The sequence below is a fragment of the Sciurus vulgaris genome (genome assembly GCF_902686455.1).
Source record: "Sciurus vulgaris genome assembly, chromosome: 9".
NCBI lineage: Eukaryota > Metazoa > Chordata > Mammalia > Rodentia > Sciuridae > Sciurus > Sciurus vulgaris.
The window spans coordinates 30,990,912-31,000,325 of NC_136469.1; the positions used below are offsets into that span (position 1 = coordinate 30,990,912).

The following is a 9,414-nucleotide window of genomic DNA, read 5'->3' on the forward strand; positions in this document are numbered from 1 at the left end:
TGTATATCATCTTTATGGTATTCATCTTTCCTGTATTACACATATTTACATACATTTAAGGATTCACCCTTGGCTGTAGTGTCATTGAGTATGTAGGGACAATGTGTGATCATTTTTTCTCTTTCCAGAAAGCGAGCACAGTAGGAACAATAAGATCTTGCTTGAGGAGCAAAATGCAGCTTTACTTGATTATTTTCCAGTCACTTCCCAAATTTACTTATTTGCCAGTCTAGTCAGGTTTTTTTCTTCATATTTCCCCCTCATCTTTCTTTTTCTTTCCAGGTCCTCAGTCACTGCCCTCATTCAGGCATGTGGCTCCATGTCCCTACCACAGGAAGCGGTGCCCTGCAGAGAGCTTCACCCTGACACCTGACAGGCCTCAGTTTCACCTGGGCCTCTGCCCCTTCCTACCTGCCTGGCCCCAGGCAAAAGACTTCACTTCCTGGGAATTGTAGTCCTTCATGCCAATGTGGAGGTGATTCTATCTGCCTCCCAGGGGTTTTGTAAGGATTAGAGTAAATATCTGAAGCACCTGAGTCATAATGGGTGCTCAGTAATGGACTGTGGAGGCTGGAGGGGTATCCCAGTGATAGATCAAGGGCAGAGCACGCAGTAGGCCCTCAGTTCAATCCCCAACATCAAGACAAAATAAAAGACTCTAATTGTCAATCATGTCTGAAGAGTCCCTTCTACCCATGTCTGCTTTCTCTGATTCTCCATCATTCCCAAAGCCCAAGCTACTAGAATGCGGGCTCTGGAATACACACTTCTAACTTACTCAAAGAAACTTACCTCTAATTCTTCTTCCCAGTTTTTCAACTCTTGACAAATTAGTCCACTGACTGTACTTGGTGCAGTGGTTTTGGGCCTGTGGTTTTGGGCAACAGCACTTGGCAGAAAAGGTCCGTGTACTTCATGGCAGTTGTGAAGCCAAGCGGGAGGCAGGAAGAGGCCAGGGTTCCAACATCTCTTTGAGGGCATGTCCCCAGGTACCTAACTTTCTCCCACTAGGTCCCACCTCTTAAGGGTTCTGCCAGCTCCCAATATACCACAGGTTGGCAACCAAGCCTTCCACACATGGGCCTTTGGGGACAGTCCAGATCCAAATTATAGCACCATCCATGATTCAGTTTCAGCCTTCTGTCTTCCTTCAGTAAAGTCTCTCAGCCTGCATCGTCTAAAGGGATCTCTTCTCTTTGTGAACAACTGGAGTCCTCATAGTCTTTCCATTGATGGGCGATGTGTTTCCGTGACCGGATGATGTCTCTCACTAGGGAATTATGAAAACACACCGTCTAGGAGTGACTTCCTTTTCCTTTGTTTTCTCGTTTTAGGTGGCGAGCTGTTTGAGGACGAGGACTGCATCACAGTCTTCTTTGCCAAAGTTACTTTGCAATATTTAGGGGCCCATAAATATTCAGTCCTTTTACATTGGAGGGTGTCTTTAAGGTGCATTTCTTTTCTTAGTCTTGTGCTCACCTTTGGAGGTTTCCTCAGTCTCAGGTGGAGATGGAGGTGACAGCCAAGCCCTAGACTTCACCTGAGTTAGACAGGAGGGTACAGAGGGGCAGACAGTACACTCAGGGCTCTGGGAGAATTTTTATAAGCAGAGAATGATGGCTATCAGACATTAACGTTTTAATTAACAATTTTAATGGCTTATCCAAAATAATCCTCCTGATTTGAAGGATTAAATTCCACTTGACAAAACTACCAATTCATGCAGAAGGAAGTCTTACGTGTTGCTCTCTTGTAGCTACAGAGGGGCCTGGTGCAATGGGTGGGGGGGTTGGGGACATTGGCAGGTACAGCACACAGCTGGTGAGAGCCGCTGTCTCCAAGCAACTGAAAAAAGAGCCCTGAGCCAGGAACTAGCCTCTTAAAACAACCAACAACAATTTGGAGATAATTTCAACTATCAGAGAAGATACAAGAACAGGAAAAGTACACGATACATTCCAAAAACATCTTTACTAGGTCTGCCTATTTGCTTCATTTTAATATTTGATTCATTGTCTTCATATTCATCTTTCCATGGGTCAAATCTTGCTCTCCCTCTCCCACTTCCTCCCCCCTCCCCCGGGGTCATTTGAGATCAAGTATATAGAGATGGTCCCCAACTTAGGATGGTTTGAATTTTGACTTTACCGTGGTATCAAAGCAATGCATGCATTCAGTAGAAATTGTTCTTGGAATTTGCATTTTTTATCTTTTCCCAGGCTAGAGGTATACCTTATGATCTTCTGTCGAGACAGTGGGCCACAGCAGTGAGCTGCAGGTTCCTGTCAGCCATAAGATCACAAGGGAGAACAATCAATACCCTGGAGTGTACTGTGTTGCTAAACTGGGATGCTCAGTAGAATGAGTGTGTCACTGCATACTCAAATTAAACCATTTTCAACTTACAATGGCTTTATCACAATGTAACCCCATCATAAGTTAAGAAGCATCTGAATATCAAAACTCTACCCCTGAATATTTCAATGTATATTTCCTAGGAATAATGTTACTCCTTTGCATAACCACAACAGAGATATTGGTTTTAGTAAATAAAACAATGATATCATTGTTTTACCTACCCTACCATCTGTTTTGTTAATTGTCTAAATACTGTTCTTTATAACATTTCCCTCTCCGATACAGGATGCAGTCTAGGATCAGGTTTCACACTTAGTCATTGTGTTCCTTTAGCCTCCTTTATTCTGAAATATTCCATAATATACTTTTTATAACATCAACATTCATAAATAATATAATTCCTTTAAAAAATAAACCATAAGAATTACACACACACACACACACACACACAGAGTATAACTAATAAATAAATTCAGTTAAGTTTCTGGAAACAAACACATAAAAATCAGTTTTATTTCTGTAGATTAATAATAAATAATCCAAAAATGAAATTAGGAAAACAATCCCATTTGTAATAGAATCAAAAAGAGTAATGCATTTAGGAATAAAACTTAACCAAGGAGACAAAAGACTTACACACTGAAAGATACAACACGTTGCTTAAAGACTTTAAAGAAGACCAAAAACATGGAAAGACATCCCATGTTCATGGATTGAGGAACTAAGATTGTTAAAATGTCTATACTACCAAGATGATCAACACATTAAATGTCATTGCTGCCAAAATTGTTATTATGATGACTTATAAATAGTGATTTTTCAACATAAAGAATGTCATTTTCAGCAATGACTTTTCCACACATTTACTGGCCGATGCTCAACATTCTGCTCTCAGTAAAAGCCTTTCCTTCCTCTTATTAACTGGCTTCTCTGTTGCTTTGTTAGTTCATTCGTTCGGTCCTCCACTTGTCTATTTATTATTGGTATGGCCTCTTTTCAATAGCTTATCATTCACTTCTCCCCACCCCCCTTTATTTCAGTGCTAAATTTCTTCCAGAATTGGTCAGTGGGGTCCCTTCCCAATGCTCCTTGTCCTTGTGCCCAGTCATATGTTGAGCACTTGCTTACTTTCTGGTAAAACAAAATGTTTAGCATTTTGTAGAAATTAAAAGGAAGGAGAAAAAGAGAGAAATGGGAAGAGAAAGAGGGAAAATGGAACGCTGGGGAGTGGGAGAGAAAGAGCGGGAAATGAAGAGAGGCCTTGTGAGGAAACTGCCAGCACCAATGCAGAGCCAGTGACCCTCCCGTAGACGGGCAAGGCTGCCCCTGCCCTAGAGCAGAGCAGTATCTGTGAAGGACCATGATGGGCACTGTGTGTTGGGCCTTGAGGTTGGGGCTTGATATATTGGTCAACATTTTGTCAGTTGCAAATTATGGAAATGTGACACAAAATGGGAAGAGAGAGTGAGAAAGAAGATGAGCAGGACCGAAAAACATCGAATCAATTTAAGGAAAGCTGGGTCGGGACGCTTGAATGGACTCCAGAAATCAGTCAATACCACCCCCTGTCTGTCTCTCAGCTCTGCTCGCCTTTCTGTGTGGGCAAGCTCTTCTCCATCAGCCTCTCCTCCCAAGCTGGCAGAAGTGCCCCTGGCCATTCTAGATTAATCCTCATAGTTTAGCAACTCCATCAGAAAGAAAGTTCCTCTTTCTCAGTGACTCTGACGAAAGGCCTGAACCCAGAGTTGTGCCTGGGGAGAGAGTGCTCTCCCTGACCAGGTCTGGGCCACAAGTTCCCCTGCCGAGCCAGAAGTGTGGATGAAGCCTTCCAGTGCACACCGGCGGGGAATGGAGGAAGAGAGGGTTCTCCAAAGAGAACTCGGATATACTCTTACCAAGGGGAGAAAGAAAGGTTTGGAAGGTTAACATAAGACTTTACTGTATGGGGAATGCAAGGTTCTTGATGATGTCAGAATTTTGGCTTTAAAATGTACCAATAAACCAAGGCTCAGCCATTTCCTGGTGGCGACCTTTCTCCCTTGCACACAAGTCCCCTTGCGAGAAAGAAAAGTTTGAACTCTCCCCCTGGAATCTGAGGCCTCTGTCCAGCCGACCTTGCTTCTGGCTAAGAAGGGAGGAGAGAAGGGAGCCACCTCAGGAACACAGGGGATGTGAACAGGCCCTGAGCCACTGGTGGGGTGCTCTGCCTCCATCCAGACAGGTTCTCATTTCATCATTTCTCCCACGGCCTGGCAGGCAGGCTCAACAGGGACATGTCAGTCACTGTGGTGCGTTACCTCATGTCAGATGGCAATCGGATGCGCTGTTAATAGGAGCTGACAGGAAAGCTCTAGCAATCTGCTTATCTGGATGCCACCCTTGCTGAGTAAAGGGTCATTATCAAAATTATTCACACAGAATTATAGCAGTTGGAAGTCTGCAGATTATTCATTACGTCACCCTCATTTTAGGCACTCAGCACAGATGGAACCTCAAAGAAACCTGCCCTCACCCTTCCCCCTTTCCCTCCCTCTTCCTGACACAGGAGAGGCCACCCCTCCCCTACCAACCTGACCCACCAGGAGTAAAAGTTGCATTAGGCCAGACTTAGGGAAGGCCTTCTGAGCCCAGGATCTTTGACTGAATTCCTTGCTGTAGTGTGAGCTGAGTTACACACCCAGGGGCCCCAGAGGAGGGGGGGGGGGGGCTTGGGGTGCTTCCAATTAGACCCTTTTCTAGAATGGTCTTGCCAACAGTGGTATTCAAATGTCAAAGCAAGCTATTTAACTGATCTGTTAAATTTCAGGTCTGGTTTCTACAGCTATTGCCTGCTTCATACATGCCTTACAAAGGAAAACAAAATTTCAAACACACACACACACACACACACACACACACACACACACACACGTTTGTAGGCGACATCACCTGCGAGACCCCATAGCCCCTGCACCATGCTCCGGCCTGCTCACGGCCAGCTCGGCCTCCGCCCTGGACACACCCTTCCTGCTCCCGCCCACCCGACAAGCCCGCACCTGCGCCCTGATGCGCTCCGAGCTCACGGCACTCGCACGTTCCCACCCCCAACCCAACCAACTGACGGCAGAAGCTGTGGGAAAGAGGCAAGGGCAGCGCACGTGGTTAACGAGGTGGGTTCAAGGGCGTGGGCTTCCTCGTTACCACCCTCCGACAATCCGCACGCCTGAGAAGGCACGGCCTGGACTTGACGGCAAGCGGGGCCGAGGGAGAGCCGGCCTCGGGGAGGGAGAAATGCTCTCCAACCTCCCCACTGATGTATTTTCAAAAGGTGCTTCAGATTCCAGCTCCGTCCTGCTGTACTCAGTGCTCATGACCTGGAGGCGGCCCACCCATCCGTGGGCACAGCTGCCCCAGGCCGTGTGTGTTTGGAACGTGGAGCAGCAGCGTGTTCCACAGGAGCCGCGTCCCCGTCCACCAGTGTCCGAAGGAGTGGCCAGGTGGCCCCCGTGTTCAGATGGACCCAGCGGCCAGAGCGCGCGGAGCTGGAAGCGATTCTGGAGTGTCGCTGGCCTAGCGTCTACTACCCAGAGCAGTGGATGCCAAGACTGACACCCGGGGGGGGGCAGTTTGCCAGGGCTGATGTGACAGAATCCTGCGCACGAGTGCCTTAAGCAACGGAAATGCACCGCCTCCCACTTCTGGATGTGGGAAGTCCAGAAAGAAGGTGTGGCCGTGAGGCAGAATCTGGGCCAGCCCCTCTCCTGGCCTGAGACATGGGCACCCTCATATTCCCTTGGTGCTCCCCCTCTGTGTCTGTGTCCAAATCTCCCATTTTAGCAAGGACATAGGTCATATGTGATTAGGCCACCCTAATGCTCCATTTTAGCTTGATGACTTCTGTAAACGCCCTACATTCAAATAAAGTCGCGCTCTGAGGTGAGGAGCATCTGAGAAGCCAGCATATTGTTGGGGGGAGACACGATGGTGCCCTTAACTCTCTGGTTTCTCCTGACCCATCCTCCAGTGGTCCCAGCTCTCCTAGCATTCTCATTGTGTTTCTTGAAACTCCTCTATGTGATTTACGGTGAGTTCTTGAAATTGGAAAAGTCATGAGATAGAAGACCTGGGTTTCCTCTCCCCCAGGACCTCAGGGATACTGGCTACAGAAGATGGGAAGGAGTCACGAGCCACCTCATGGTCATGGAGTATTCCAGGGTATGGGGTCTTCCTCTTCAGGTCCCCTCAACCCAACACTGAGCCAGTCTGTGACTGTGGCCTCCATATTCCAAGAGGATTTGTGTTAGTTTCCTTCACTGTGACAAAATACCTGAGATAACAAACTTTTAAGGAGGAAAGGTTTATTTGGGTTCATGGTTTCAGACCATGGTCTCCCGGCCCTGTTGTTTTTAGGCCTGTGGTGAGGCAGTACATCATGGCAGCACACATGGTGCAGGAAGCAGCTTGCCTCTTGGTGGCCAGGAAACAGAGAGAGACAAGAAGGGGAAAGGGTACCAATATCCTCTCTGAGGGCACACCCCCAATGACCTAACTTCCTCCCACTAGGCCCCACCTCCTAAAGGTTCCTCCACCTCCCAACAACACCATTCTGGGGAATATGCCTTTAACACATGGGGACACTCCAGATCCAAACTGCAGCAGGGCTACAGCACAGCAAACGACCATGAGGATGCATCTCCTTGGGTGCCTCAGGTTCTTCCAGCTAAAAATAACCCTGTGGTACCCTTTCTGTTAGTCCTCTCTTTCTGCATAGCTGATTGGACCTCTTCACACAGCCGACTGACAGGTTGTCCCAGCCTTTGGTCCTAGCAGGTGGGGTGCCTTGTGGCCCTCTCCACCCTTTACTATGGTGTCCAGCCAGGTGAATAATTAGGAGTTGTCCTTCTTTCTCCCTTTCCTAGGCTCAAACAAGGAACAACAACCTGATTCATGCCAAGAAGACTTTTCCCTGCTCCCCTGGACCCCTCTCCTGCCTCTGCACCCCTGGCCCCTGCCCCTCCCCCAACTCATTACTCCGGCTCCCTGAGTGAATGGCTCCCTGTGAACGGGTTCCTGTTTCATCTTCTTCCTGTTAATTAACATGAAGTACCCGTTTCTGAGAAGTGCCTGGCTATTTATTTCAGAGCAGGCAAGTCTAAACACAGGTCTGCCAACCAGGTAGGAGAAAGAAGCAGGAAAGGGACTTGGCTCATGGGCACCCAGGCTCCAGCATCAGCCAGAAAGGGCGCTGGTTCATGGGGAGCAGGGCTCGGGGGCTCAGCACGCCTCGCTGTGGGACCAACTTTACTAGGGTATAAAGCGGGGGCTCTCTAAGGTGGAGACGCCCTTGAAGAGCATAGCCAACCTGCCCCAACGCGTTACCCGCTCGAGATCACACTGCTGGTTACACGGCTGGAAATTCTACCCTGTGGCCCGTGCAGGTTTTACAGAGCCCGGTCAAAGGGACAGCAGGTGATCTTAGCAAGCAAGTCTTCTTAAAATTGGAACAGACTTCACACCTTAGTCAGGATGGGCCATTGTGGGGCGAGGCATAGAAGTGGGCAGAGAGGAGGGTCCTGCTGGCTGGGGAGGGGAGGGGGGCCCATGCAGAAGCCTTCGATATGCTTGGGATTTTGCTCAGGGACAGTGACTTGCTCTGTGGCTACCGATCAAAAAATGTCAAGTTGAGGTCACTTGAGTCATTGCCATCTGCCAAAGGGACAAAGGCCAGTTTGTGGTCAGGCAGCCCAAAGGCAAGAGGCTGGATGAGGGGAAGGGTTAGCCTATAACACATTCGTCTTGTAAAAATGATCTTCTGTCAAGTGAAGCAAATTTTAAAGGAGAAGGGGAACCTGATAGGCTATGGTTATCTTTTCTATTTTACTACAGAACTCTCTGGAAGAATAGAAAATCAGGATTTCTTGGGTATATTTCAAGAACCCTCACAACTAAAAAGTAAAATATTACAGTCCAAAGAACTCTTTTTTTTTTTTTTTTTTTCCTTCTCTCATGCTGTGAAAGATCTCAGGGGACCGCTCCCTCTCTGGGCTTTGTGGTTAGGATGCTGGTATAAAACTTGGGATTGGGGACACAGCTCAGTGGTGGAGTGTGGGATTAGCAGGCAGGAGGCCTTGGGCTCAATCCCCAGCACTGAAACAAAACACAACAAAACTTGGGATTGAGTACTTTAAATTGACACAAAAATTAAAAGCCTGCCATGCCTTGGAAATTTTTTTCCAACTCACAGTCTGCTTCTCTGCAGCCTGCAAATCAAAGGCCAGGTTCCTTTGTGCCAAGCATTTGCATCAGAAGCAAAGATTTATAGTGAATGGCCACCAGGTGGAGGCTTAGCTAATAAGCCTGCTGCTTTGTCCTCTGGCTGATGGGAGCAGACAGACTCGGGAAGAGCAGTCCATCCCACGAAGACTGTGGGACTCAAGGAGCCACTGATACTATTTTATTTGTGCAGCCTGACAAGACTCCAGGCTCATAAACATGAGGAGCCAAAGTCAGTGACCTAGAGCTAATAGAAGAGCAGATTTCTTCACATAGTGGGACTCAACAATTAAAGTCCTGTGAGCCTGACTCAGTGCTAATAGCCCAGGAGAGCTGGCTGCAGGGGATAAACGTTTTGCTTTCTTAAAAACTTTATAAATCCCTCTAGCATTCTAAATAAATCATTTCCTTTTAATTAAAAAAAGGCTTTTAAGAGTCTGAAATTATTATTTTTTTCTCTTTCACTATGAAACAGGAACTTAAGTCGGAAAACTCGGTTGTTAACCAGCACGGTCATCTGCATCCTTTTCTTCTCTTTAAAAAACGTTTTTACAGTTTTTCCAAAGACTGGAGTTAGCCAGGATGACAGGTTTAACCCCTGATGACGTGAGGGCTTTCATGAAGGAAAGCAGAGGGACCAGATCTTCCCAAGCAACCTGGAAAGTGGGTGTGAGCCCATAGTGTGGTATCGATAGAAATAACGATGTCTTTGGAATTTGGCATCCTGTACTTTCATGGAACCGTTCTGTTCACCTTGAACTTCACTTTCTCTCCTTGGAAATGTCTGATGTCTGGCGGTCACTA

General features: G+C 47.2%; 1 long non-coding RNA gene across 1 annotated transcript; it reads left to right on the forward strand.

Moving 5' to 3' along the window:
- The first annotated feature begins 5,547 nt into the window (after nt 1-5,547).
- On the forward strand, nt 5,548-8,967 carry LOC306670233. Its single transcript, XR_013766352.1, has 3 exons — nt 5,548-6,061; nt 6,901-7,167; nt 7,257-8,967. It is a non-coding gene; the product is annotated as an uncharacterized lncRNA (long non-coding RNA).
- Nucleotides 8,968-9,414: the final 447 nt, after the last annotated feature.